Genomic DNA, 14,323 nt, shown 5'->3' on the forward strand with positions numbered 1-14,323 from the left:
AGGACAGAGACTGTAGTTCTCAAACTCCTGGGCATCCAGACACTGCTGGGAACCTTGAAGACTTGAAATTGAGGGCTCCTATCCTCTTATGTACCCATACGATGCTGGGGATGTTGAGGAGTAGGGGTCAGGGTCCACAGGCCTATGAAGAGCCTGGGACAGGGGAATCTGACTTAGCCAAGAGTGAGTGCCAGGAGGGCAGAGGGGATGGGAGGCTTAGGTACAGCTCTGTATGTAGGCAAGTGGAGGATGTTTGATGTTTGAAGGGTATAAATAGGACTCCCTCCCTCTCACAGTGATCCTTCATGAAGGAGACAGTCCTTGCTTATCCAAACTGCTTTATTCATAGCAGTTGAAGATAAACCAAAGAGTAAATACCTTTTGCAGGATGCTCACTGGCTTAACAGTCAGAGCCCTAGATACTTCATTAGCAAGGAGAACTCTAGGCTCTATGCTAGGAGACCGGACGTCGTGGTCTTCTTAGTGGTCACATGCTCTAAGACTGAAACCTGTTCAAGAACTAGCGTAGAGTCCTGCCATTCTCAATTATGAATTTTATTGGTGTTCTGCACTTTGCTTACCAGCTCTTCTGTTTCGTGGCATGGTCCACTGACCCCCAAAATAGGTCTTTCAAAAATTTGGAAACCCTAGTGACAGTTATGATGACATAAGAAAGAGGGCTGGAGATTTGAAGGTCCTCTCACATCTTGCAACACACACCACTTTAGTGCAAGGCCACAGTTTCTTCACGTTCTACTGTTCTGGCCAAGAATTCTCTTTTGGCTAATGGGACATGCTCAGTAAACATGCAGGCTAGGGTTGTAGGGACCAGGGAGGTGATGCCCTTGAGTGTAACCCCAAAAAGACAAATGGGGACTTCAGTCCTCAGGTAGGATGACTCCAACATGTGGAGATACCCAGTAAGACTGAGCTTCAGGTATCAAGACTAATTGGTGCTCACTAACAAAGGCTACATTAGCTTTCTTCCTGTTCAGCCTTTCCTGTCTAATAATATCTATTTCCTGGCATCGCTTCTTAAATAACATACTTGGGTTGATGTCCAACAAAAGCAATGAGCAATCCCAAGGCTGCTTACTTAACAAGTTAGGCAGTGTACTTAAAAATTAGAAAGGATGTAATAACTTAAAAGGAGAAATGTTCTCCATAGGTGCATGTACCCAAACACTTGGTCTTCAGTTGGTGACACTGCCAGAGGAGATCATGGAACTTTTAGGGCATGAATTCTTGCTAGAGGAAGCATGTCATTAGGGGTATCCTTTGCAACTTCACTTTACTTCTAGCTTATGGTCTCTTGCCTCTCTGTGTATTGAAGAAGTGATCTCTCAGATTCCAGGTTTTGGCTGCTTGCTGCCATGACTACCCATCATTAAGGGATTCTCTCCCTGGAAGTATAAACCAAAGACAATTTTTTTCTCCAATACTTGGGTTTGGGTATGGTATTTTATCACAGAGTAATGCAAAGTAACTAATATGGAAGTTGGTTACAAACAGTTGGTTTGTACTGTGAAGAACCTTGACCATATTGTTTTCTGGAGGAATGTGGAAGACTCTGAAATTTGATTGAATGCTATAAGCAGAGCTTAATAGGATGTTCTGTAGGAGGCTGAAAGGTTTTAAGGGGAAGCAAGAACTTTATTAGTAACTGTGTTAAAGTCCATTCATGGGTTATTTGGCAAAGACTCTGTCTTATTTCTACCTATGTACTGAGAACATGCCTGACACTAAATTACAAAATACTTCTAACTTTAATTTTTTTCAGATCCTATTTTAATGATGTTTTCTTAAAATGTTTTAACCTCCCTTGTATTCCACCACCCAGTAGAGGTAGTAGAAAAGAAATGATATGGGGGAAATGGACTTGTTTAGAAAGGTTCTTTGGAGCAACTCCTGTCTGTGTTGTCTGGAAATCATCAGTTCAGTTCACAGGTCAGCAGCAGCAGCTCAATCCACTCACAAACCCTTCATGGATACACTAGCAGTCAGTTTGGTAGAGTCAGGTTATCGACAGCAGTGGTGTGACCTAGTGGAGACAGCCAGGCCTCAGTATTGGCTTAAGTGAGCAGGAGGGATCAGGAGGAACACTGGAAGTTCTCAGGTGTGCCTCTCTCAGGGAAACAAAGATCAGGGAAGACACGAGACCCACAAGCATTGCACAGCTAGCTCTACTGGCAAGCTATGCTCAACCTCCATCACTGTCAAGTCCTATTTATACCCTCCAAAGGTCACATGTCCTCCACGTGCTTTGTCTCAGCACATGTCTTGCCTCAGCACGTGCATCCAATCATCCTGAGTCCCAACAAATGGAGTTCAACTATGCAATGTAAGGCAAACCAATACATGCATGTTGTTAGCGAAGAATCCTTCATCACATGTCCTTTCACACATCCTCTCTCCTGTGTCTGCTTCAGCGAAACATTCCTTCATAAGTCTGCCTTAGCCTTTCATACCTGTGTCCATTTTAACTAAATGTTCCTTCACATGGTTGTCCCAGCAAAGCACCATCCAACTGACTTTCCAAAGAACCCTTAAGTTTCCACACTATTTTTTGTAATTTAGTTTATATAATTTAATATAATTAATATAAAATACAAATGTACTAATTTCTTTGGCACAGAAAATTTTAAGGCAACATAATGTTGAGTATGTGAAATGGTTGTAATTGGTTGCACTTAAGCAGATGTACAACAGAAAAAAGAGCAAATAGGTGGAGAAGAAAAAACAAAATGTATGGTTTAGAGAGAAAAAGAACTCTAAGAAGCTTAACTTTAAAGAACAGTCATGTGTCAAAAGAGATGTTTTAATTGTTAATGAGAATTAGCACCACTAAGGAGTGGCCATCTGCATTTCCCTACAACAATGGGAACAGTAGGTACCATCAGGACAAGATCCAAGCCTGATAAGCTTAAAGGTTGCTTGTTTTAGAAAGCAACTGCTTCAACATAAAAAATCTATTGCAACTGTGGTTCAAGGGAATGTGGGTATATATCTGTAGCTGGCAGCTAAACTTAGTGGTATCATTTACATGGCACTAGCTTTGCAGGAATGAAAGATTGAGAGGCTCATGGACTCTTCCTCTGCAGTTTCAGAGAACCAGTGCAGCCAGGCAACCTGTTCTGTGAGTGACCCTTGCATTAATCTGTGAAAATGAAGACTGGGTGATAATGGAGACCACACACTGTTGGAATTGTCAATGTTGTTCAGGCAAGCTTTATATAGGGTGTGGGATCAGCCAGTGGGAGAGATGTATGTTGCAAGCAGCAAAGCTGAAAAAGTAGAGCTCTGTAAGTCCACTAAATCTACAGCCTCACACACTGATTATGAAGTTACAGGATTTGTTGTTTGCCCTGCTGGATTTTGGGTTTTGTTTTGGTTCAAGTATTTCCTTGCTGTTCTCCAGTTTTCCCCTTTTGTAACGAGGAATTGTATTCTGTGCCATTGTATGTTGGAAATAATGTAATTTTCTTTTTGAGTATAAGAGGGCCACAGTGAGGAGATTGCTTTGAGTCTCAGAAGATAGTTTAGACTTAGAAACAGTGCTGAGACTGTTTAAGATGATGGAGTCCTTTAAACTTGAGCTAAATACATTTTTATTGTGTTGTGGCCATGATTATGATATCAGAACCAGGGAGTGGAATGTGGTGGTTTGAATGAGAAATATTCCCCATAATTGCATGTACCTAATCACTTGGTTTCCAGTTAGTGGTGCTGTTTGTATAGATTATGGAACTTCCAGGAGGTGAAGCCTTGCTTGGAGAGAAATATATCCTAGGAGGTAGGCTTTGAGAGTTTATTGCCATTCTCTGTCTGTTGGCTCTCTGTGAAAGGATGTAATCTCTTAGCGTCCTGCTCTGATGCCTCCCTCTGGAACCGAACAACAAAGCAAACCATCTTTTCCACAGTTCACTTGGTCATGATGTTTTAGAAGAGCTACGAGAAAGTGATTACCATTGTATACATAAGACAAGTAACAGGAGTGAAGCAAGGTGTTGTCTTTTGCTCTATGCCAGAAATTATATAAAGCACTACAATTTTAATTCTACTTATCAGAAAAGTGTCTACAAATTATGTACTACTGTAAACCAAAGGCATGGGGGCAAACTAAGTCATAGATGGTCACATGCCAATTGGATGAGGAGTCAAATCTTTTTCTCTGACATGCAGGAAGCACTTTGAAATACAATGTTTTGCTGTGCCTCCTGTGGGTTTTTTGGGTGTTACATATACCAGATGGAGAGTTCTTCCTCACTGGGGTGAGGTCCTGAGACAGCAAAGGCACAACACAGGGATCCTTTTATGGGTTGGTAAATGGGAGGAGGAGAATCTTGATGCAGCATTCAACATTTGGTCTGGATGATTCGGAGGAACTCAGGTTGGTCACTGTGTGGTGGGAAGATTTAAATCCGAGATCAAGGTCTTAAATAATCAGACACAACTCAATTAGAGTCCCAACTTCATCCCTGCTGCTTCTGAGATAGAAGCTACCTGTTGAGTAAGCCACCTGTTTCCTGAGCTTCATGGTTATTACCGAATAATGTAAGATACGTGTAGGACAGCTATAAAAAATGAGCATAATAAATAACTTTAGAAGACTTTGTGCTGTCCCTGGCATATTCAAAATATGTTAGCTGCTACCTAGGACACCTGTGCATATAGAGTGGGTTTTAATTTTCTCAAAGACAAACTTTGAGAAAGACAAAGTCTAACTTTGTAGCCAAGGTTGGCCTTGAATCTACTTCGTGGCCAAAATTAATCTCAAACTCGGATCCTTCTACTTTAGGTTCTACACCGGAGGTTGGAGACAGATGTTATCACATCTGGTTTAATTCTCACTTCAAATCTCATAAAGTTTACCCTCTGTACCATCTTCTCAAAAGCTCATGTTTACAAAGTATGTGATGCTTTATTGATCCCAGACTGAGTCTCCTAGTCTCAAGATCTGATATGCAAAATGATGCAAACATGAATTTCTTTGAGTCCTGACATAATAAAGCATGGCCAAAGTGCAGACGAGGAGCTGGAGACATACTTGACCAAATATGTAGCCCCACTACTGAGGGGAGTGGAGATGGAGGTTACTAGAACTTGCTCGTCACCAGCCTAGTTCTAGGTACAGTGAGAGACATGTCTTAAAGCAAAACAATGAACAGTGATGGAGAAGATCATCTAATACCTTCCTCGGTGTGCATGTACACCACAGAGATATATATCTTTCCACCCCATTCCCACACAAAAAGGGATGAACTAAACTACTGTATGAAATTACCTTCAGGTTATGTGTATAGAACACTATGTCACAGAGAAATGAATTTCCTATTTAGACTAGGGTCCCAACCATCATGTATCTCATTATGTATAAACATATACTCCAGAATATGAAAATGAGTTTATATTCAAGAGGCACTCATCATATATACACAATGAACATGTATGTGTGTTCTCAGTCTTCAGAAAAACTATTTTTGAAACCTTTTGGATTCACAAGACCACTACCCAGGAATTTAGTAATATAGTCACACTGGGATCGCTGGTACCTGTGAACCAAGGCATGCTTTGATCATACCCTGAATAGTGCACTAATAGAACCCTAACAAGTTGAGTTAGTGGCCACTGGGCAGTATTTGGCCTGCCCATGTATATGCAGAAGTCAGACAAGGCATGCTTTGCTAATGAAAACTCATAGTCCATGGGTTCCGGCAGGCAAATTAGAATGACTTGGATTTTTATCATAAATGATATTCTATACTACACATTCTATATTATAATTAACAATGTCTTTCTTAAGTAGAACTTGAGACGTGGGATTCCCTCAAATAACCACCCATAAGCTGTGAACACTTTCTATGGCAAAAGAACTTAATTAGTGCAAAAGGTGTTTTGCAGGTAATCTCTGCCTCAGCCTGTCCTTGAGAAAATGCAGATGATCATGGTCTCTTCAGCCTGTGTAGCCTCCTACGGCTTCACCTAGCCCTCTTCACTGAGCCATTCACCCAAGGATCCTACCCAGTGATCCTTCTTCAGCTGGGCCTTTAGCCATGCCTTTTCTTCAGATCTATACATGGCCTTTGCTTGTATTAGAAAGCCTTCCCCTCCATTTCTCTCCATTTGTGGAACTGGCTGATATTCCTTTTCAAACTGTAGACAAGGAAGATTTTCTGAAGCAGGGACCTCTGTCTGCTTAGAGTGATCCCCTAAATTAGATGCCCACAAGCATTCTGTTTCTTGGATTCTTGAGACTAAGCTTCTGGTTGCACCCACCGTGGGACATGGCACTGGTTTACAGCTGAATGGACTAATTGGTGAAGGGAGAATAAGCAGTTTGCTCACAGGGATTTGTATCAGTTTGATATCCACGGTATCATTATTATGAATTTGAGGAGACGGAATTGCTTGTTATATTTAAGAACGTCTTTTGTCTCTTCTGGCATTTACCTTGTTTTTGGAATGATTATTAATGTATTGGGACGGCAATGCTACATCCACCCTTATCTTTATTCCATGAAGTCTAGGGTGCTTTACGACTGAAATCAGGAGGGAAACACTCCAATTTTGTGGTTCAGTTCACCTTTCAGTTTCTCGCGTCTCTCCTTTATTTTGAACATTGTAAATGGTTTGAAGAACAGATCTGTTTTTGCATTTATATTGCTCTTATCATCAGCAGAGCTATAAAATCTTTCAAAACATATATTAGTACTTATAATAGCATTCTGAGATACAAATCTATGTGCCTATGAAGGCCTTTAAGACAAAGATGTACAGCGAGTTCACAGAGCAGCAGCATGAATCCCCAAAATCATCAGATTGACTACAGGAAGCTCCATTGTTCTAAACCCAACAGCAGCACCTCTTTGACAGATACATGGATTTGGAAAGGTATTCTTTTAAAAACCTGAGGATTTGAAACACTTTCAAATAGAGAAGGGCAGGACAAGTCTGCTTTTGCTTTTTGTAACTTCCTCCAGTATTCAACTGGCTCACAAACTAAGCCTCTTTTCTGATAAGCACTTATAAAGCTTAGATTTCTCCTCAACCTCAAGATTGTGCTGTACCCTGGGGTGTCGGATGTGCTGTGATTTGCTTATTTTCACCGCAAAAATACTTTCTAATTTCTACTAGAATATTTTCTTTGACCCCTGTGTTCTCTCAAAATGGAATATTTGGTTTTCAAATATTTGCTGGTTTCCTGGTTACCTTTTGAAATTGATTTCACCTTGAGTTCTCCTGTGATAAGAGAGTTCCTCTCTGCTGGGTGCCAATCCTTTGGAATTTCTGAAGATTGGCAGCAGTGTTCATATACAAAGACCAGTATTACTTTCTAACTGAGACAGTGTTTTTATATATAGTGGAATCTGGCCTCCAACTCCCTTCTTATGTATCCTTGGTTGGCCTTGAACTTGGAATCCTTTTGCTTCAGCCATCCAGTTGTAGCTTACAAACATTTCTGCATGCTCAATTCGTTAAATGTAACCATCTTTGTAAATGCTTAATCCAAAAGTGTATATTCTTTACATGTGTGCATTCATATGTCAGATCAAGTTTGTCAATTAACTAATAAATAATTAATTCAGTTAGATCTATCTGTGCTCCCATAAGTAATCCCAGTCCACTAAATGAATCACCAGGATGGACTTGGATGGATTTTTTAAAAAATCTGCTGTGGCTTTTTCTATATGGAACAAATAGAAACAAACTCCCCTGGAAAATCACAGGACAGTAAATATTAAAAATTATTATTTCCTAAAGATGGGAGACCAAGACAGCATTCAACTTAGCTTGGGTTATGGAATGAGGCTGCATTTCAAAAAAAATCAAACCATACCAAGCAAAAGCAAAACACGAAAGAGTGGCCACAGTTTCAGGAAACGTTGCTATTGTAATTAATCACCACAATAGGCATCTCTTGATCATGGTTCTCTTTTTGAAAAAGATTAATTTTTATGTGTATGTGCATATGTTGGTGTGAGTGAATCCTACCTGTGTTGGGGTGCTTGTAGAGGACAGAAGAGAGCTTCAGATCCCTTGGAACTGGGGTTACAGGCAGTTGTGAGCCTCCTGATGCAGGTGCTGGGAACAGAACTTGGGTCCTATCAAAGGCATCCAGTGGGCCCAACTGCTGAGTGATGTCTCCAGCCCCTGAATACTGTTCTACATTTTCTACTCTTCCAGTCATTTTAACACACCCATATAGTTCATCCTCTCTCTCTCTCTCTCTCTCTCTCTCACTCTCTCTCTCTCCTCTCTCTCTCTTTCTCTCTCTCTCTCTCTTGGCTGGAGGGTGGTGAGAAAATCATCCAGCCTTCTAAGTAGCATATAGTTTGTCAGATCCATTCTTAGTCTCTGCCTTTTAGTGAGCGTTCTTGACGTGCTCCTGCTAAATGTATCTGATGTAGCTCAGCTTTGTTCTTGCCTCACCTTGAAAATCATTCTAGATTTATTCTTTCTTATCGTTTTTTGGTTGTTTTCTATTTCTTTCACTTTATTGATTGTTAATCACACACACTTTCATTAACTATGTAATAATTACACTCAAAATTGTAATTCCCATCCTTGGTTTTTCCTTGTCACTTGGAATGTAATTATTTAAAACTTCCCAACAGTAGGATATTAATATACTCAACTCCATTCACTCATTTTCTTCATTTTATTATACTCATGATGTGTGTTTTAATTCTTTGTGTATTTTCAGCCCAAAATGTCATTAGTATTGTATTATAAAGTCAAGGTCAACTCTGATTTGTCTCATGTACTTACTCATTCAGCATTCCTTATTTCCTAAAGTTTCATGGCTCCAAGCGCAGCAATTACCTTTCACTGGAAGATTTTCCTTAGACTCTTTCAGTCTTATCCTGCTAGAAAATATTTTGATAAAAAATGCACGTATATTGTCTTTTTCTTTTATGCATTCAAATCCTCTTTAAGTATACATGAACAAGAAATTGCAAAAAAGCATTGTACTGTTTTTTTCTTCATATTTCCCTAATGATTACATGTTATATAAGTATGATAGAATTCTAAAGCAGTTACCCAAGATCCTGAACCATAAATATTTAGTCAGTGTTCATTTGAGTTCTTCTATTAAGGAACTATGTAGAAATCAACAAGGCCATGGAGCTTAAACTAGGAAGAGAATCATTGGTTGTCCAAGTGGACTTGGTAGCTAGCACACTAGACAAAACCAGGCCCAGCTCAAATTTGAAGCAGATAAATGATTTAACAGGGAAGCAGAGGGTAGATTACAGGGTTTGTTCTGGCCCATGCCTGTGACTGTAGGACATAAAAGGCAGATGTCGTATGTAATAGAAATTTTCCTGATGTATCCTAAGTGAGGGAAATAAGGCAGCCTATGATTAAAGTTGTTCTTTATTTCACTTGTAAAGTCAAATGTTATTACCTTCACTTAACATTGGCAGGAGAACCTCATTAGCATATCTTGATAATGGAACACCTATATGGAGGGAAGATAGAGCTTTTTCACTCTGTCTTCAGAAGAGTCCTCTTGGCAATAGATCCTCAGTTATAGATTACATTTTTTTTTTGGTTTTGTTTGTTTGTTTGTTTGTTTTTTTAAAGGTATTCGATTGGATTTTCAAGAAACCAGGGCTCTGGAATAACAGGATTCCTAGTCTCAGTATTTCCTAAATAACAAAGTCATCTGGGATTCACTCAATTAAGCAAATTCATAATCACTTCTCAGATTTTTCTTGAAAGTAAAAACAAAAGCTTTAGACAACAGACTCAGCTGCAGCTACCTATCCCCCTCCCCCTTTTTATGGTCCTTTCAGAGTTGTTCCCATATGGAGTCACAGTTGGCAGAAAACGGAGTCATGTGATGCTCTTAAGTAGTCCCAGATTAGTGATCTGGGAATGTGGGCTTTGGAATTGGACAGAACTTGTGTAGATTCCGAGCTCTGTTTCACTTAGCCATTTATTTGGTCTTTCAAAATCCATTTTTTTTTTAAATTGCAAATAGATTACCTTATACAATAGGTATTGTAATAATTAAATTAGAGCATGAATGATTGTCTTAGCCAACTAGGTGATTTATACACTTTATCATTACATTATTATGTTAAAGAAAGAAAGAAAGGAAGGAAGAAAGAAAGAAAGAAAGAAAGGAAGAAAAAAAAGAAAGATTAGCTTCATTTATAATGTATCTTTATTCAGTACTACCCAAATATCACATAAAAATAGTCCCCATAGACTGGTTTCTGTGAACTTTTATTGTCATGAAACCAGTTTTCTTGTGAGACTTATAAGTCATTCCAAAGACTATGTTATAGAAATTTATAGTCCATTCAAAAATCATTTGGAATGGATTAACAGTATGAAAAAACTACTTGGCTATATAGAGTTACTTGTGTTCTTTTTATTATAGATTATGGAAATAAAGACATATTAAAGAAGGCATGACAGGGAACACACTTGTAATCACAAGATTTGGAAAGTGCAGACAAGAGTATATCAAAAATGCAAGGTCATTCTCAGCTCATAGCAAATTTGAAGCTAGCTTTGAATACATGAGACCCTGCCTCAAAAATACAACAAACAAACATATTGTCTTTAAAAAAAAAAAAAAAAAACCCTAACAAACACAGCAGACATACAGTAGCAACTTCAATAATAGGTCAGAGGTTTCTCCACAGAAGCTAGCAGGCTGGTGTAGGAGGATCTTAGGTTTGAGACTATCCTGGGTACTACAGTCATTTCAAGTACATTCTGGGTTAAGCAGAGAGAACTTGTTTTCTTTTCAAATAACAACAAAATAAACCCCAACTATCAAAATAAAGGCCCAAAGTGGGGACCTGAGTTTGAATCTTTTCACAAAGTGAAATCCGTACAACTCCAGGATAGTTATTTCCCACACTGTCTACCGTCCAGTTCCAATGTATGTACAATGGTGCTAGTATTAAACCCTACTACCTCTTATGGTTGCCAAGCACACGAGAGAAGTCAATAGATGTAAAATATACAGTAGAGTGAAGAATATCCAGTTACTATTGATTACGATCAGAGGATCGCAGCAACTTTTCTGCTGTTTTTCTGTGCCTATCAGATCATCAGTCCCAGTGTTTTCCATCAGAAGGGTGGAGGGATCACGTGCTCAACTGTCCTCATGAAAAAGGAACATCTGCAGGTTCTGCTCCATTGTTTCTTCTGTAGAGCTCAGGAGAAACTTGTCTCTCACTGTCCATTACTTGGATGTCTTATTATTTATTGTCCTTAGCAGACGTAGATGGCACGTGGTGGGAGAACAAGGATTCAGGGTCCACAGTGTCACTATGGATGGATTTGTCTTCATCCATCGCTTTGTGATGAGATGCCGGGCTGACTTCAGTACTACTCAGTATTTCATACCATTTGATGAAAGAGTCCTCGAGAGCAGAAGATGGAGAAACTGACTCTGTGTGTAACCTGTGATTACTGCTTAATAATGTCTTGAGTCAAAGAATGAAGACCGGACTCTGTCCGGTCAGCAACTAGGAACGTTCCAGCTCTTTCATTATGTTTCATAAAAACCTAACACTAATCCACCTTATGCCTTGGAAGGAGGAGGCTCCCTCAACGTTTGGAGAAAATAGACACATTTCACATAAAAAGATACAAGTGACACTATATAGCCAAGTGTTTTCCATATTTTTAACCCATTCCAAATGATTTTTGAATGGAGTATCACAGAAATGTTTAAATATTAGCTTTCTCTCCTAGTTAAGTAAATACATCTCAGTTTTTAAAAATCTATTTTACTGAGGCAGAACTTCGTAGAAAAAAGTAGAATACCATCTGAAATCTAAAGTTAAGTGAGCTTGACAACTATGTGCAGTTTTTATAACCAGCACCAATCAATACGAAACATGTCTCCACCATCAGCTGCATCCTCTCCCCGGCTGCTCACCCTACAAATTTGCAGGTTTTATTTTCCTTCACAGACTTTCATGTAAATAGCATGTCACTTGTACTTTTGGTATCTGGATGATTTTACAAAGTATGCCAATTTTACCATTTGCCAGGCCATTGTATACACAGGGACTTGGGCTTCTTATCTTGCTCTCTTTTCTCTTTTATCCTGTAATATTCTATTTTTAATCCCAATTTGTTTAACCATCCACCTGTTGAAGACCAAGAACGTTGGTTGAGGCTATCGTGAACAACGCCGCTAGAAGCACTTATATCCAAATCCTGTGTGGGGCATATCTCTGCACTGACAAAATCGGAGAGGAGATGAGCACGCAGTCATCACCACCCCCTGCTGTGGTTATAAAAGCCTTGTTTCTGTTTCTAAGATTCATTATGCTTTCAGCCTCTGGAATATGACCCTGCGTCATCTGTTTGGCCACTGTGTTACCAGTTACCCAGGACACTGGGGTGTTGAAATAGTTCAGGTGGCTGTTTTTAGCACTTTCTACACTTTTCTTTTCCTGCCTGTGAGCTGACTAGTAATGACCAAGAGTGGATAGAAATGCAAAGTATATACAGAATTTCTTTGAAGATCTGTCTTAACGTCTTCCATGGGAAGATTTCTTGCCTTCTTTTGGTCTGTATTCAGATGTAGTCCCTTCACAGGCTCTTACTTACTGACCTTCTGGTGTTTTCTTAGCCATCAGTCTTAGTGCTGAAGTTGCTGGGAGAGGAGCCAAGAAGCAGCTGCTGCAGAGCGGAGCCGCACAGTTCAAACCTTCCCAGCTTTTACCTTGTCCTCCGCACTTGTGATCTCAGTCTGTTGTCCACATGAGAGATGAGACTTTTCTTTGCTCTCTAGATTATGGTGAAATTTCAACTCTTTCTGAAACAGGGGCTTTCTCTTCATTATTAGAGTGTGTTTATGTGTGTGTGTGCCTGTGTGTGTGGTGTGCGGTGTACTTTCAAAATCAATTAAATTCTTTCACGTAAGCCCCACCATGGTGCTAATTCTGAAACGCCTGTATACTTAGTTAGCTAAACCCAAATAATGGTGCGTTGTTGGAAACTATCCAGGTCAGACTTTAAATAACGAAAGCACCAAGAACCAAAGGCAAGTAGATTAGTAGCATCTAGACCTTCAGCTCCACTTGGTGAGAAAGATTCTGAATGTGAATGACTTGCAATGATGAGTGAGCCCATCAGCCTATTGTTAGAAAAACACGTGAACGCCACAGAAGATACCCAACCAAGCTGTGTCTTGAAAGAGTGACTAAGAGCCTAATTGATGTGAGAATCAAATGAATATTATGGAACCACTTTAGGAGGAAGGAATTCCTTTCCGTTTATGTTTCATTTTAATGGAATTCATTGAAGCTCTTCAAAATTTTCTATAAAATGTCCACTAAAAGGCACGAAGTCTTAAAGGATTAAATCATCTTTTAAAAAAGGGATGGTGACACTCTTTCTTTTCCTCAACCACATGAGAGAAAGAATGTTCTGCTGTAAATTCCGATGTAATCTTAACTGTGGGGACTTTGATCTGAGGGAGGAGAGTGTCTTCCTAAAGAGTTCAAGCTGGTGTAAAGCTGCCAGAGCAGCAAGGCACTGAGAGCTCAAGGTTCTCACAGGATGCAGTGGGACCAAGGTGCTGGGCTGACACATTAAACAAGTTGGTCACAGGGGCGAAGTGTGCTCAGCTGGTCCATAGCTCTGCTCTCTTTTTGCCTGGGCGTTGGTTTGTTGGTTTTGTTTTCTAATTTACTCTCGGGGCTTTATTTTACTTAGAGACTTTACTTAGGAGTTGCTCCCTGTTTTACATAGGGAACTGGGAGTGGGGTGGGGTTTCAGCCTGATGTTGAAAAAGCCTGATGTCTCTCATTGTTACAGCTGGACCCCTTCCAATAATATCTAATGAGGGAGGTAGAAGGTGAAAGCAAGGAGAACCAATCCTTCAGTCATGATGGCAGCCAAGTCTACTGACCGCTTCAGCACACAGAATGCAGTTATGACAAATGCTTCCATATCCTTGTCCAGGTTTATCATCTGTGCCATTTCTTGGTCAATTTTTTTTTTTTTTGGTGGGAAGTGGCTCCGCTCTCGCCATTACAAGGTGGCCCTTGGCATAGACATTGTTTGAGAGAAAAAGACAATCACGAGTGACTTCGTGACAGCTGCTGATAGGATTAAGGCAATGCTTATAAGGGGCTGCCGGAGCTGGGGAGAGAAGAAAGGGGAGAGAGAGAAGAAGCTCGCAGTACAGGGATAGCTGAATAAACCGCTCGGTTGCCGTTGCCTTATTCTGCTGGTCGGACGTGGGTAGCAACATTTTTTTTTTTTTTTTTCGAGACAGGGTTTCTCTGTGTAGTCCTGGCTGTCCTGATGTGCACTCTGTAGACCAGGCTGGCCT

General features: G+C 39.9%; 1 long non-coding RNA gene across 7 annotated transcripts in view; it reads left to right on the forward strand.

The window, feature by feature from the left end:
- Positions 1–14,323, forward strand: part of LOC143441308 (uncharacterized) — a 71,552-nt gene that overhangs the window by 27,140 nt on the left and 30,089 nt on the right. The gene's annotated exons all lie outside the window — the stretch shown is intronic.

The sequence above is a fragment of the Arvicanthis niloticus genome, chromosome 2, assembly GCF_011762505.2.
Source record: "Arvicanthis niloticus isolate mArvNil1 chromosome 2, mArvNil1.pat.X, whole genome shotgun sequence".
NCBI lineage: Eukaryota > Metazoa > Chordata > Mammalia > Rodentia > Muridae > Arvicanthis > Arvicanthis niloticus.